Below are 16,753 nucleotides of genomic sequence, written 5' to 3' on the forward strand. Positions count from 1 at the left end.
GAATCATGAATGCCATGTAAAATATGGACAGAAAAACTGCAAGAAAGCATATACTGTAGGGTTAATTTGTATTCATTTGCCCGTGTTTTACAGCCTGTTCTCTTTAACTTGATGTCATCTCTACTGAAATCAGTGCTGTCCATCTGCATCTTAATGAATGCAGTCCTATTTGCCTGATTCAGTAGATTCAAAGACTACTTAAGAAACTTTGGGTGGGAAAATGAGGTCATCAACATTAGCAGAATGGATGAATTTTAATCCAAGTGCTGAACCATGGAGAATGGATTGGGTAATTACCATACTTTTCAGTGATATAAGGCCACAAATTAAAATCTAAAACAACTTCTCAAGTTATCGCTCATCTAATCAGAGAGGGACAATCAAACTGAGATATTGCTGTTTACTGATTGCTCTAATCAAAAATGGCTTCTTCAAACACAGCTAATTGGTCAGTTTACTCACGGAACGGAGAGGCAAATGTAGAGGGGCCACTGACGTGATTTGAAGGACCCAAATATCTCCTATTTGCATTGAGTGCCACCAGAATACACTTGACTCCCACAAGTTATCAGCAAACCAGACAATTATTCATCAAGCACAAATTGGCACATCAAAGTCAAATCAGCGAATTACCGCCAGAAAGACCCCAAAGCAAGAGCCGAGACAGAAATGTGGCCTTTGATTGACCGCGATGCCCTTCGTTCTGCGTACCTGCTCTAAACAGTCAAGTTTTGCTTGTTTCAGAGCGCTTTGGTCTACTTCACAACTAAAACCACATGATGTTTGCAGATCAACTAGAAACCTTTATCTCTAAACAACGGGAAACGTAAATATTTAGAATTTGTCTATCAATACAAATTCCACGTCACTAAACTGAAACATATATACAATTTTGATTTTCTGTAAAAAAAATATACCTTTTCAATAATTTGTGCAATAGGTTTTAAAAATTGTGTTTGTAGGTGTAAAGACTAAGTTGTTTGATTTCCAACATTCATCAACGGTTTAATTGTTGTCTTTTGTGTTGTAATGCAAAAAATAAGAAAATGTTGGTGATAAGTTTTGGCGGCAGACAAGGCAGTTTAACACCTAGATTATTTTTTACTATGAACAACCTGATGCAGTGATAGAACACAGTGCTACAAACAATTTTAATGTCAGACAAAAATGACCTGAGTAAACACAAAAGGCAGTTTTTACATGGTAATTTCATTAACTAAGGGAAAAAAGGTATCCAAACCTATTTTTTCCATTTGTGAAACAGTGATTGGCCCCTAAACCTAATATCTGGTTGTGCAACCCTTGGCAACAGGTATGTTTGTTCTCATGAATTGATTGCAGAAGTATCACAATATTTGCTATAAATGTGAGATGGGAACTCATTGTTAAGAGCTGGATTTTTTCAACATGGTGTCCAAGTGACTCAAAGCAAACTGAAACCTATACTGTTAAGCCATAAATTATTCTTAAGATTGGCATATTTCTGATTGGAAATCTCTTAAAACACGTAAAAAGAATATCACATAAAATATTTAAATAGTTAAAAAAATTATTATATTGTTTTTTATTTACATTTTCATTAAAACTGCTCTTCAAAAATTATTGATGCCTTTTACAATAATCAGTGGAAAAAATGTTTACTGGTATTACAGTAATCACGCCTTGTAAGTGCTGACTAAATTTCTTCATGTTTCCACTGGTATTTTTGCAATAAGCCCAAAATCTTTGAGGTTGGAAGGCCTCTTTGCCATCACCCTAATCTTCAACTCCCCTAACAGATTCACTGCCAGACTGAACTCAGAACTGGACCCATCCAATCTGTTCATATTACTTTCAGTCAGAAGAAACAGTCAGTCAGTCATTTTCTTCCGCTTATTTCATAGTGGGTCGCGGGGAAGCTGGTGCCTACCTCCAGCACTCTATGGGCGGGAGGCGGGGTACACCCTGGACAGGTCGACAGTCCACGCACACACACACCTAAGAGCAATTTAGAGAGACCAATTAACCTAACAGTCATGTCTTTGGACTGTGGGAGGAAGCCGGAGTACCTGGTGAGAACCCACGCATGCACAGGTAGAACATGCAAACTCCATGCAGAAAGCAACTGTGAGTTGCCGGGAATCGAACCCAGGACCTTCTTGCTACAAGACAACAGTGCCACCAACTGCGTAAATATTCCATTGTGTAATCCTTAGCGCTGTTGCTCCATGACTAAACAGTGATGTAAAAATGCAACTTAATTAAAACCATCAGCTTTTAACTTTGGAACATAACCCTTTAGAATGAAAGTCATTTAGAAAAGTGGGGGCACAACCAATCAAGGGCTTCACAAGCAGCATCAGGTATGCTTCAGATAGAACACCTGAAATTCCTGGACTCTTGCAGGTGAGTACTCAGTGCATGTTAGAAACATGGCTAAGGCAAACGAACAACCCAAATAGTTCAGAGATGTGATCACTGCCTACAAAAAGAAAGCAAAGGCCCTGGGTGTTCCTAAAGATACAGCTGGAAACATAGTTCATAGGCTTAGATTTTCCTGTTAATGTTTATGTTAATCGGTTTCTAAATGAAGCATTTGGTTGTAAATGTTTTGACTGATATTAAATTGTCTTTTAGTCCTTTCTTGACTTTCATTGGGGGTGTTTCTTCCCTGTTAATTTTATTTTATTTACCATGTTGTATTTTATTCTGGGTTGATATCTGTGGATTTCTGATTAGTAATGTTTGTGTGTTGCTGCTGACCTTGGCCAGGTTTAAGATAGATATTTAATGTCAACGAGACCTGGTTAAATAAAAGTTAGAAATAAAAAAATAAAATCTTTCCTATGTTGGCTGTTTCCTGATTGAATAAATAAAGTGTACAGGTGAATAATGTTGCTCATTTGCCATTCCCACACTATATATAAACTATAAACTCTTACCTCCTGGATGAGTGTATGCATGATCATTGGGGCGTTAAGTGTTGTTAAGCTGAAACTTTAATGACATTGGAGCAGAAGATTTGGTGTACATAAAAAGGGCAGACTCTTGTGAACTTTATGCAGATTTATACACATCAAGAGTTAGTAAGTACCGTTAGCATATCACTGAATGTATGGTGATAGGTTCCATAACAGAGAAAAATTAAGTACAAACAAAAATAATGAATAAAAGCAAATGTAGCCCATGTTTTGGTTATTTCTAAGGATATATATATAATGTATATTTGTATAGCACATTTCATCAATAAGACAACATAATGTACTTTACATCATGAAAACATAAAATAGAAAGACAAATAAAAAAGTCCATTGCAGGAGCATAATAAAGAAAGGTAAATAAAAAATTAAAGTCATGGTGATGAAGAACACGATTCCAGAATCTGCCAAAGAGATAAAATCCTTGTTGCCCTTCTCAACATAAAGGTATGTGTCTGCCGTGGCAAAATGAGTGAATTCACAGAGGGATTGAAGGACGAATATTCTATTCATAAATCAGATTATTGAAGGTCATACAATGTAAGGTTCTTTGTGAGAGATCTCTCGATCATAATGGAGCACATTATCAGCCAAAGGATGGAAATGTGCTGCTACTTTGCAGAGAAGAGCTTGTAGCTGTTTTCTAACAAAATACAGTGCTTTGCAAAACCAATGAGACACCTTCAACAATTTCACATTTTGTCACCAACAACAGCTTTAATTCATTTTTAGGATTTTAGGTGATAAACCAAAACAGGCTGGTGTATTATAGCAAAGTGGAAGACAAAAGTGCATGGTTAAAATATATTAGTGTGGCGCGCATCTGTATTTTGCTACCCCGCGTCGATAGTTTTGAGAACAGCCCTTTTTCGTCATCAGTTTCATGATTTTCGGAGTTTGTCTTTACCTGCTTTGCATATCTAAAGCTAAATTATGGCAGTTTTTCTTTTAGCTCCTCCAGAGTCATTGTGGGTTTCCTGGTTGCTTTTCTGATCAATTATCTCCTTTACTCATCTGTAACAAAGGTGACTTCTGAGGACTACTGGTTTCACTAGATGCATCGGAGTAATGGATGAAATATGTTGAAGTTTGTGGTTGTTATATGAAAAAATTGAAAAAACTCCACAAGAATGAAAACTTTTGCATGGCACTGTAGCTGAAGTGAACACAGAACATGCAGGATAGGTGTTCGTGGTGATGATGGAGGGGGTGGAGCTGGTGGGGTTGATTTAAATCTTAGATTTTACAGGCAATCAACAGGTGGCAAGAAGGTAATTGAAAGATCTCCCGCGTAAACTTTAGACATGATTAATTGCTCCTGTAATTTAACCAATGATTTTTTTTATTCCTTCAAGTTCACTTGTTTCCTTTCTCCTCCCAATGTACCTTAATTTAAATTCATTAAAAATGTTTTAACAACAAAGTACAAATGTTTCTTTACTACTAAGTGTAATATCTTTACTTGAAGAACATTGTATAATGCTTTAATGAGTATGTGTATAAAACTTTTAAATAAAAGTGAAACAAAGGTAATACAAGATGCAGATATTTCTTATATATGACTCTCTGGACACTTTCAAAAGCTAAAGACTTTTTTCCACAAGAAGCATCTTGTATTGTGTTTTGTTCTCCATATTGTAGAGGGCATGTGTTTTGCTGGCTTGCCCTTTTTGTGAAGCACTTTGTGACATTTGTCTATGAAAAGGTGCAATGTAAATACTCTTACTGAATTACTTTACTTGGTGCAAATTTATGGGGTAACAAAATAACTGATGCAAAAGTAATGCAATGTAAAAACCTAAAAATACATTGTGATGTAGTCATGATAAACTGTATGAAATTATAGTAATGTTCATAAATTAATCAATCTTATAACTTCTCAAAATCAGTCTGAAGGATGAATACTTCCTCCCATTTATCTTTGTCTATCACACTAAAAATAAGCATTAGACTGTGTATTTCTCTGAATTTAATTAAAATAAACATAAAGATGATCAAAATTTCAATTAGCATGCAAAACTTTTATGAGTTTATCACCAATAAAATAAAAAATTTATTTAAAAAAAAAAAAAAAAAAAAGAACCCAACTTTAAAAATTAAAAAATTAAAAAATCAGTCAACCAATATTTGTTCAAATCGGAAGAACAAGCAGACATACTAAACTAACATATAAAAAATAACAATTAATCAAACAATCATACTTATAATCCACTTAATAAAGAGCTAAGTTATAAGGAAATGAGAACTGGAGCTACAATCATTAAAACGTATTAAAAGTCCAAGAAATGGCAGAAGCTTATTGGGTTCCCTGGATCTGAGACATTTAGGTTTTGACCCTGTACCAACATGGCTGTTTGCAAATAACCATAGATTGAAAATGTTGCTTTTGTGCAAAACGTGATGAATTTTAAGTTTTATGAAACACTGCTTGCTTTAAAACCCTTTCTAGTATATGAAACTAGTTTTTTAAGCACAAATCCACTTTCAAACTGAGTAAGATATTGACCTATGATAACAACTGCATATTAACCTCATTCTGTAAATGCCAAAAAACCATTAGCCAATGCTTACATCTGTAGTATATTTACTCAAAAGAGGAAAATGTATCTGAAATTGTTAGGCTTCATAGCATACGTCCATCACTTTAAACCTGATTAGCATACAGAGATTAATCATACAGGTCAGAAAATCCAAAACAAAAACAAAAAACAAGTACAATAAATCAAAGAAATAATAGTCCTGACCAGGTTGATTATGCATTAACATTTCTGTGCAGGTGGACAGTACATAACCAACCTAATGCAGGATTTTTGTGCCAGAAAACAAGAAGATAATTCTCTCAGATTTAAATCTCAGAAGAAAGTCTGGCTGAGCCTGGTTGTTTAGCGTGTTTTGTGGTTTGTTTAGGCCACAACAAAAATTTTATTTTTCAAAGGTGGTTTTTGTAGTATTTTCTAAAGAAAACTAAAGGGTCTGCAGATCCCTGGTATTCAGACATAAATGTTGAAGTATAGAGGCAAAATCACATTTTCTTTGCATATAAATAAATTTTTGAAGGGCATTACCCAAATGCAGCTCTGAGCAAACATACTAAAGCATAGAAATGGATGAATAGGTGTTTATGACTTGGCCTTCCTTCAGAAAGTAGAGCTTCTGCAAAGAGAACAAAGAAATGAAGCATGTTGATTTGTTCCTGTCAATGTTCACATGTAAATAGCTGCAAACTGTTTACCATGCATGACTAGGCATACCTATACACGTTTTAATATAGTGTTATTATACAGAAAATTATTATACATTTCCAGCTAATATTGCATGTTTCAGACTATTCCTCAGAACATTACTAATTTCCTTCTACAAAATGGGTTTAATAGTGTTTTTTGTAGTAGCTAATGGTCCTTTAAAATTTTTCAATAGATTATAGGTTTTCATCTTAGCATGTGAAACTAGGTTAAAACTTGTATTCACATTAATAGAACTGCTATTATTGACATTAATATTAATGTATTGCATTTGATGCCCCGGTGTGGTCTGTTTGGTTCTTGCTCAAGGCTGCTGCAGTCCTCGCTTATAATTACTATTCTTCGCTTTGTTCAGCTCACCTAAACTTGCTCTATGGCTCCCTTTCAGCAAGTGACATACTACAACAATCTCTTCTGTTAAGTTTATATTATTGGCTATTCATAAGTTTTATTTAAGCTGTGTGATTTTATTATTGTTCACCATGTTTATCATATACTCTCTTTATGTAGCCTATGAAATGCAATGTTTAAGTATTACATTTATCTTTATCTAAATTATTTGTTTTAGTTAAATTAAATTTTACTTCGAGATCAGATGTTTTAGTATAGAGATTGCAAGAACTTGTCATGATATGACATCCTGGGACTTGGTTTGTGTTTTTGTGTTAACTGTGTTTAGGTTTATGTTTTCCTTTATTGTTTATTAGTTCCACCTGTCCCCTCTGCCTCCCTGCCAGCTTGTCACACCTGTTCTTAGTTTCTGTGATTACCTGCCTTTGTTTTCTCCCTGTATATTAGTTGGTCTGTGTTCTTTGTTCCCCGCTGGTTTCTCCATCACTGTTTCTCGTCACTACCCTTGTTGATGTTCAGTTTTGCTACGTTGGAGAACTGAGTACTCATGTAGGTTTTTGGCTCTGAACTCGGTTATGTACCTGCAGTGATTTTTGTGACGCTTTTGACGGTTTTGGAATAAAACCTCAAGATTAACTCATCATGCGGCTGCCAAGCTCTTTTCTGCACTTTAGTCCGATTCAAACACTTAACGTGATAGAACTATTGACAATCTAAGAATATTTTATTAATGAGTTAAAAATCAATTCAGATGAATTATATGAAATGTGTCAATATACAATACATAGCAAAAGGTAATAAGCACATAAGTCAAATTATATGATGAAATAATTTTAGGGATATTTACTTAAGTACAGCTGTACCGTTTTAGGATAGAATAGTTCTTTTATATTCCTATTCTCTCCCGAAGTGTAAAAAATAACAGAGACCCTAAATAAGTCTTTGATTGGCTGATCAAGCCCTTGTGAGGACTCCCTCCCAGAAGCTGTTGTTTCCCCAGTCAGCAGTTTGTGAACTCTCACAGTGAGAGAGACAAAAAGAACCAAAACCCAAAAGGTTTTTATTTGTTATGTTCAAGTAATTTGGTGTGAAATTGCTGTAATATTTTACAGCAATTTCATTTTAATATGTTTTGTTTTTCTTTTATGCCTTGGATATGTGCAGTGTCAGTGATAACCATCTAAAAACCTGGTTCTGTATGCAAAGGGAGGAACTTCTGGACCTTCTGAACTTCAGTAGCAAAGGAGACCAATTACACTTGCTTTTTTAGGAGGGATGTAGCACACAGAACTGCTCCTAGAGCCAGACGTTACTATCCCTCTATCAGAGAGACTGAGATGGCAGAACCATAAAGCTAAAACACAAGTGGTTCAGAGAAAGCAAACAACCTCTACTCACCCGCAGTAGAGTGCGTTTCCTTTCATTCCAGTACTAGAAGTTGAAAAATGAAAAGGTGGTTCAAAAAGAAATAAATTACTCCTACCAAATCATTAAGTATTAAGTAACTCTGAATTCTAGGATTTGAAACCCCTTTCTTCAAACTCTTGACAGTAAACTGTTGTTAAAACCTAAACTTTAATCAGCATAGATAATATTTCGAATGTTCGGTTTCCCCTTTTTACCTGTAGCAGTAGAGTGGAAATTGTTTGTTTTTTGTTTCTTTTTACTTTAGTAAATTGTCAGGAATGGATGTGCGAGTGATTAATAATGAATTATTTCTTCATGATATACATTTTTAGATCCTATTTTTTCTCTTCCCTATAATCATTCATTAAAATTTTGTTATTATTGTGTGAATGCTGAAGGCATTCACACAATTGAGATCCTGTTTCTCTTTATTCTTTATTATTCCGTCTTCTTCTTCTTCTTCTTCTTATTCTGGTTGCTTCCGTACACTTTTTGATTCGCTACTCCTCCTGCATACTTTGTGCTATTTCAACCGTTCAAATTTCACAATATTCAGCCCTTTCAGGACATTCCGGCTATGACTTTTGGTATTTATATCTTTTATACTTTTTTAAATATTCAGCTTTTTGTGTTTTTTTTGCTCCCCAAAAACCCCAAAAATTCTGCTAAAACCTCACTGTTTTTGCCATTTAACTACTTCCGCATACTTTCAGCTAGAAACACTGTTCAACTTTTAAAATGCTTTCACAACCTTCTGCTATTACTGTTTAATTCAACTTTTTGATATATTTTACAGTTTTTCTACAATTTGGATTCAAACTTTATCACAATTTTTTCAAATTTTTAGTTTTATAATGTAATCCTATGACGGAATTTTTGTGTCGCAAGAGTGTATGCTCTAGGTTTTTGAATAACCTGAAAAAGAACGAACAAACTCTCTTCACTCTCTTCGCTCAATTTTCATTCTACCTATACAAATTATACATCAAAACGTAGGATGCTCTTTCGTGATTAAGAAAATGTCACCCTCATTGATGTGGGACAAACAGTTTTTCGGCAACATGCCCCAAAACCTGGAGAAAATCTCCATCAGAACCGGACCCAAACTCCATCAGAACCAGTTAGAAACCCTCCATCAGAACCAGACCCAAACTCCATCAGAACCAAGAACAAATCTCCATCAGAACCAGACCCAAACTCCATCAGAACCTTGTCCAAAATCCATCAGAATCAGATGGAAACTCTATCAGAACCAGGAGGAAATCTCCATCAGAACCAGTTAGGAACCTTCCATCAGAACCAGGTCCAAAATCTGTCAGAACCAGAAAGAGCCTCTATCAGAACCTTGTCCAATATCCATCAGAACCTGGAACAAGTCTTCATCAGAACCAGACCCAAACTCCATCAGAACCTTGTCCAAAATCCATCAGAATCAGATGGAAACTCTATCAGAACCAGGTACAAATCTTCATCAGCACCATGTACAAACCTTCATCTGAAACAGGTCCAAATTCTATGAGAGCCAAGGAGAAACATTCATCAGAACCAGATCTAAACTCCATCAGAACCAGGAAGAAACCTCTATAAGAACCATGTACAAAACTTCATCTGAACCAGGTCAAACCTATCAGAACCAAGAAGAAAACTCCACCAGAGCCAGGTCCAAATCTCCTTCAGAATCAGGAGGTCCCTTCTATCAGAACCAGGTTCAACATTCATCAGAACCAGACCCAAACTCAATCAGAACCAGGAGGAATTCTTCATCAGAACCAGTTAGGAACCCTCCATCAGAACCAGACCCAAATTTCTGCAGAACCAGGAAAAAATCTCCATCAGAACTGGACCCAAACTCCTTCAGAACCAGTTAGGAACCCACCATCAGAACCAGTTCCAAAATCCATCAGAACCTTGACAAAATCTCCATCAGTACCAGACCCAAACTCCATCAGAACCAGGAGGAATTCTCATCAGGGCCAGTTAGTCACCCACTATCAGAACCAGGTCCAAACTCAATCATAACCAGAAAGTAACCTCTATCAGAACCAGTTCCAAATTTCATCAGAACCTGGAGAAAATCTCCATCAGAACATACCCAAACTCCATCAGAACCAGGAACAAATCTCCATCAAAACCAGACCCAAACTCCATCAGAACCTTGTCCAAAATCCATCAGAATCAGATGGAAACTCTGTCAGAACCAGGAGGAAATCTCCATCAGAACCAGTTAGGAACCTTCCATCAGAACCAGGTCCAAAATCTGTCAGAACCAGGAATAACCTCTATCAGAACCTTGTCCAATATCCATCAGAATCTGGAACAAGTCTTCATCAGAACAAGACCCAAACTCCATCAAAACCTCATCCAAAATCCATCAGAATCAGATGGAAACTCTATCAGAACCAGGTACAAATCTTCATCAGAACCATGTGCAAACCTCCATCTGAAACAAGTTCAAATTCTATAAGAGCCAAGGAGAAACAGTCATCAGAACCAGATCTAAACTCCATCAGAACCAGGAGGAATTCTCCATCAGGACAAGTTAGGAACCCACTATCAGAACCAGGTCCAAACTCAAACAGAACCAGAAAGAAACCTCTATCAGAACCAGTTCAGAAATCCATCAGAACCTGGAGAAAATCTCCATCAGAACCGGACCCAAGCTCCATCAGAACCAAGAGGAAATCTCCATCAGAACCATTTAGGGACTCTCCACCAGAAATCAGGAAAAAATCTCCATCAGAACCAAATACAAACCAGTTTCAGAACTAGGTACAAACCTGTATCAGAACCAGGTCCAAATTCCATCAGAAACAGGAATAAACCTCTATAACAACCAGGTCCAAACTCCATCAGAACCAGGTACAAATCTTCATCAGAACCATGTACAAACCTTCATCCCAACCAGGTCCAAAGTCTATCAGAACCAGGTCAAACCAATCAGAACCAGGAACAAAACCCCAATCAGAAACTCTGTGAGAACCAGAATGACTCTGTGACTTATGATGGTAAGACCGTCTTCATAGGTCCCAGTGGAGCAACAAAACAGCGATCATTTGATGCCAGCTACTTAAACAGGTTCTACTGAGGTTCCAACACCTGAACAAGAGTGAATCATTTTAAAGGGCAATTTCATAGACTTTTGAATATAGGCTGTAGTAAGCATTAGCATTTTAGCTAATTTTAGCTTATACATTGCTTTTTGCATAGTAGATGGGGTAAATTAATATCAGCCTTCATGCTAGTGATAACCAATATGCCAATGATAGCATTGTAGCTTTTCTATCTCATTATTTTTTTGAATTTTCTGCTATTTTTTATATATTTTAGCAATGACTTCAACTTCTTAGGCTATATTTTTGCTTCAGTCTATGCTTTTTCAGCTCATCTATGGGCAGGTCTTTCCTGCTTTTTTTATGTTTTTGTCAGTTCTTGTATTTCATCAAACATTTCAAGTAGTTTTGAGGTAACTTCACCATGTTACGGTGTACCTGATAGTCTTCCTGATTAAACAGATCAGATGACAGTTTTTCTTTGCTGTTTCTGCTATTTCTACTAATTTATCAGATTTCAGCTGTCATTCTGCTTTGAGCCATAGCCACTTTCTGCCAGCTTTCAACATGAGTTTAGCATTTCTGTTTTCTTCTAATTCATTAACTTTTTAGCAGATTGTTTGCAGTGAATGTCAGCTTGTTTCTGCCAGGTTTCAGCAAAAAAAATTCAGCTTTCAGCATTCACACTGCATTTTCGCAGGAAATGCAAATTTTTCTAGTTATTATTCATTTAACCTTGTAATTTCTCTCCTTCAGACAACCTGAGAGGGATTTTACTTTGCTTACATTAATTTTAAGGTAGCTTATCAATGAAATAAGACCATATCATTTTTATTATGTCCTGACATGTAAAATCCTACAATTAAAATGTGATTTACTTTATTTATGACTGTAGCTGTATTAGATTCTTATGTCAAACACTGTCACTTACTAAAAGGAACAGGCAGCATGGCAAGAGAATATGAATGGACCATGTGACAAATATTGATGGCACTTGTGTTTGGATTCAGAGGGAACCAAATTCATGGGGCTAATTGTCAAAATACCTCTTCCCTTTCAAGCACTGCAAGACTTAAGGGTACTTGTTTGCCTCTTCTGCTCTGATGATACAATAACTCCAAACAAGTTTACAGCCTCAGGAGTGACAGCTCTCATTTGTGTGTTCTGAGGTGTATACTTACTTTTATCACCACAAGAGCTGAGGACACCTTTGAAGCTCTTAGCAATGATCTAATGGTGCATTTTACCACCATGACACACTTGCAGAGTAAAATGTTTCTATTGCTTTATGTTATTTTATAGAACATAGATCTCATGAAAAGAAGGTCATTTCTCAATTAGTTATAGGTGACTTCTTGCGCCCTTGAGCAACATCAGAGCCCCATTACATCTGTTTGGTCATCAGATAATAACACCTTTAAAACCCCTGCATTAAATAAACACTAGCAGGCTGTCAGGGCTCTGTTGATTCAAGTTGGGCATTAGCATTTCTACTCTGTGTTAATTGTTGACCCCGTATTCCCCTTGTTAATGGCAGGGAGTCCAACCAATACCCCAACTGTTTCTAGGGCTAATCTACGCTGATCACCTTTGCAACATCTCTATTATCAACAGATTTCAGTAATCAAGAAGGAATTACACAAATGCTGCTTGCTGTGATCCAGGCGCATGAAACATGTGTGCACAGGTACAGTATGTTTCTTAACATGCTTGTTTCCTTTTGGAGAAGGAGAGTTAGTTAGAGGTTACACAGGTGCAGATCTGTGGATGCAAAAACATTCACTGGCCTCACATTAAGCATTAGCTTCTTTTCCAAGTGATATTCTCTCTGACACCAGGCTCCCTGCATGCATGCACAGGAATATAAGATGCAACTCCCTGAGATCATTTAGTATTATTATTGCATTCAGGGAAAGATGCAGAGCAGGAAATCTGTGGCTGTGAGGCGGGCAGGCACAGCCATATCTCTAGTGGCTATGGGAGAGCGAACCATGAATAAATTTATCGCCGTCCTCAGGAGATTGCCTTCAATCATGAAACATAAGGTGTCAGTGCTGCAACCCTGTGTGCTTGTGCAAAATTACCTTCCAACAGATTGCAGAGCTGGGTCTAATAGGATCGGGCGAAAGGGACTGAAGAGGACAGACTGCTAATTAATCTGGCCAATGTCAGAGCCCATGTCCTGGGCCTACTGACAGCTGAACAAGTTGAGGCTGGGGGATATGCATATTTTCAAATATGCATGTGCTCCAAAAATGAAAAAGCCAAAATGTACATGTATGTTCACAAACCTTCAGAAGAAACAAATTATGTTTTATATTTTGTGCATATTTGGAATTTTGTCTTTCTAACAGCAAATAAAAAATGTGAAGAGCAAAATTTCTAAATTAAATGACTTGTAAAGAATTTAAGCATAACTGCTACGTGCAGCTTTGCATAAATCCTAACCACTTTTTCTTTCCCTGCTGAAGACAAGCATCTTCACAGCATGATTCTGCCACTACCATGTTTCACCATTGGGTTCCAAGTTCAATAAGACTGGATAGAGAGCATCTGTGAAAAGCAAATTTCAATTCCTGCTCTGGTTGTATGTTTAAAGTTGCTGTCCTGCTGGAATGTAAACTTCCACTCTAGTCTGAGATTTTTAATGCTTCTAAAATGTTTTCTTCTAGTGTTGTCTTTTAACTAGGTCCATCTTCACATCAACTCTGATCTGTTTTGCCATGCAGAAGAAAAGTATCCCCGCAGCATTACACTGCCATTCCCATGTTTCACTGTAGGGATGACGTGTTCAAAGAGATTTGCAAGGTTAAGTCTCCGCCACACGTGTTTTCTATGTAGGGCAAAACGAATTTTTTCTTCTGATCAAATCCCCTTCTTTTAACAGATTCTCCCACCAACTGTTGTGGATCTCTGCAGCTCCATACCCACCATGGGCCTTTTAGCCACAACCCTAATCATTGTTCTCTTTTTGCAACTTGTCAGTTTAGGTTTCCATTTCAGAGGATGGATTGAACCATGCCATTTAGAATATACAAAGTAAACTGCCCATGTATGTTCCCAGCTACAAGTCTGGAAAAGACAAATAATATTTCTAATGATTGCATATTTGTTCTTTTTCCTTTCTAAGAGAGGAAGGTAATTCCACCATTTAAGTTAGCGAATATATCCTGATGTAATGAAGATAATCAATTATCTATGCAGAGCAAAATCTGAAAAATAATTGGATTCATGACAAGCAAAGAATTTTACATAGCACTACTGGATAAAATGTGTTCAGTCAAATTAACTATTTTACAGGCCTTTCATGTATTCCACACAAGCTAAAATATTAACACCTCAATTTACATACAAATTTTCATGCATCTAAAAGCAGAAAACTCTTTACCAAGCCATTTGCTCATTTGAATAATAGGTGGTTTTCTGAGATCCTGTTGATTGACTAAACAAAGACATGACTACTGCATTAAAGCAATTGTTTATTGCCACTGATATGATGGCATATGTATAATTTTGCTATAAATGGTTTTTAACCAATACAGAGACCGGGGATTTATATAATAGCAGGTATAATCATTCAACCTCAGGATGTGTTTTCTGCCTCATACGCAGGGTTAAAGAATTATAGTGTTGTCAATTACATTTAGCAGGTCACAGAAATTGATTTACTGCCGAAGGAATTTTTTTTTCTGCTGGGCTTTGGTTCAGCCGCGGCATTCTGCTCACATAATCAAGGACGAGCGCTGCCTGTCTACCCAATCTACTACTTGGTCCCACAGGAAAAAATGACTTGCAACTGGAAAACCTGCATGAATACTAATTTGCCTACTTGGGTTTAACAGCTTTTGCAAGCCAATCTCACAGGATTTTGCAGAATATGATGTCTTTTCGTTTTTCCATATTAATTACCCATAGCTGAAAAGAGGGAAAGGAAGAGATGGAGATGAAGGAAGAGAGTTTAAAAAGAAGAAGGGAGAAAAAGAGACTGAATCATGGGAATAATATTAATAGGGACTCTCTGCCCTCCATTTTAAATGTAGTTAATTGTAATGTGATCAGACGCATCTTAGGCAGGGAGCCCTGTGATCAGAGCATCAGCTTGGGGCTCTTCATTAAGCTCAATATGGCCAGACCTTACCATCTATGCAGCTGAAAGATCACAGAAATTGAACAAATTATAAGTTTATAAACTTTTTTTTTCTTTTCTGTGATCTTGAACTTTTTAGTTTATTCTGTTTAACACATTTTAGGTGGAATTTAGTAAAAAAAGAAAATGTAGCAGAAAGATGTCATATCACTATGACCATGTTCAAAAGTAAATATATCCTTGGAGTGATGGAAAGCTAACAAGCTAGTCAGTTCTATGCTGTATCGCTTTGCCTCATCAGCTGATTTAGAGGATCAGCAGATCTTTAGCTCACATGGATACATTTTACACAACAATCAGACTTGGAACACAAAGGAACATATCTTTGATGGTGTTGAATACCTGATGGTCTGCTGCAAAATCTAAAAGTTCACTCCATGCTTGGCAGAGTTAAGAAAACTGTCCAGCAGGCTTAATCAATGTAACTCCATAAGTGTTGTTCGATCTAACAAAACAGAGCCATTAACCAAATAAACCTTTATGCAATAATTCAGTTACCGTATTTTCCGCACTATAAGGCGCACCAGATTATAAGGCGCATAGAATAGAAGCTACTGCAGTCAAACGTTTGACTGGGGTTGCGTTATGCATCCACTAGATGGAGCTGTGCTAAAGAGAATGTCAACAAAACAGTCAGATAAGTCAGTCAGTCAAACTTTATTAATACACTACAAACCAGCGTTCTGATAACTCCATTCACTCTCATGGTAAGGTCTCCTCTACATAGAATTCTATTGAATAGAGCCAACCGCACGTTAGGAATGCATTGGAGTCTATGAAGTTGAAGTTGAAATCAAACGTTAGTTAAAACGTGAAAGGGAACTTTTCCCTGATTCAGTAAACACGTAAAAGAAACAGTTTGATGCACTAAATCAAACGTTAGTACATTCACAATATAGTAGCGTTAACTGTTGAATTCTCTCGCTGCTGCTCTATTCCCATGTTCGACTGCGTAGCTGACAGCCTTGAGTTTGAACTCAGCATCGTAAGCGTGTCTCTTGAAAGGTGCAATTTTGGGGTCGTTATACACACACAAGTGGTGTTGGACAAGGAGTAAGCACAGTACAGGTGTTTACCGCTATTACTTCGGCGACGCCCCTGACTACGGTAGCCGTAATGCTGCAAGCGGTGCGGCTTTGTAGTTTACCAGTCGTACTGAAACATTTTGACAGAGCGCCGTGTACAACCAGTAAGGATCAACCAATTAACCAATTGATCCATATATAAGGCGCTCAGGATTACAAGGCGCACTGTCATTTTTTGAGAAAATTAATGGTTTTTAAGTGCGCCTTACAGTGCGGAAAATACGGTACTTTAAATCTGCAAAAACAGAGCTATTGAACAGTATCAACTTAATAATATAACCGCTTTGACCAAATATGTGTGGTCAAAACAATCAGAAATGCTCACAGAGATTCATTTATGTTTTTAACAAGAATATACTCACATGTTTTGTGTTGTAAAGTCTTTTAAATTTTTTGAAGAGGAAAAACACTGTACGCCTTTCTTGATGGTTACTTTAAAAGAGATTAATCCACAACTTTTTTTTAAAAATGTCTTAAGGTTTTCAATTAGGTACACAGAAGATGTCTGCAATCT

The sequence above is a fragment of the Girardinichthys multiradiatus genome, chromosome 19 (genome assembly GCF_021462225.1).
Source record: "Girardinichthys multiradiatus isolate DD_20200921_A chromosome 19, DD_fGirMul_XY1, whole genome shotgun sequence".
NCBI classification, from domain to species: domain Eukaryota; kingdom Metazoa; phylum Chordata; class Actinopteri; order Cyprinodontiformes; family Goodeidae; genus Girardinichthys; species Girardinichthys multiradiatus.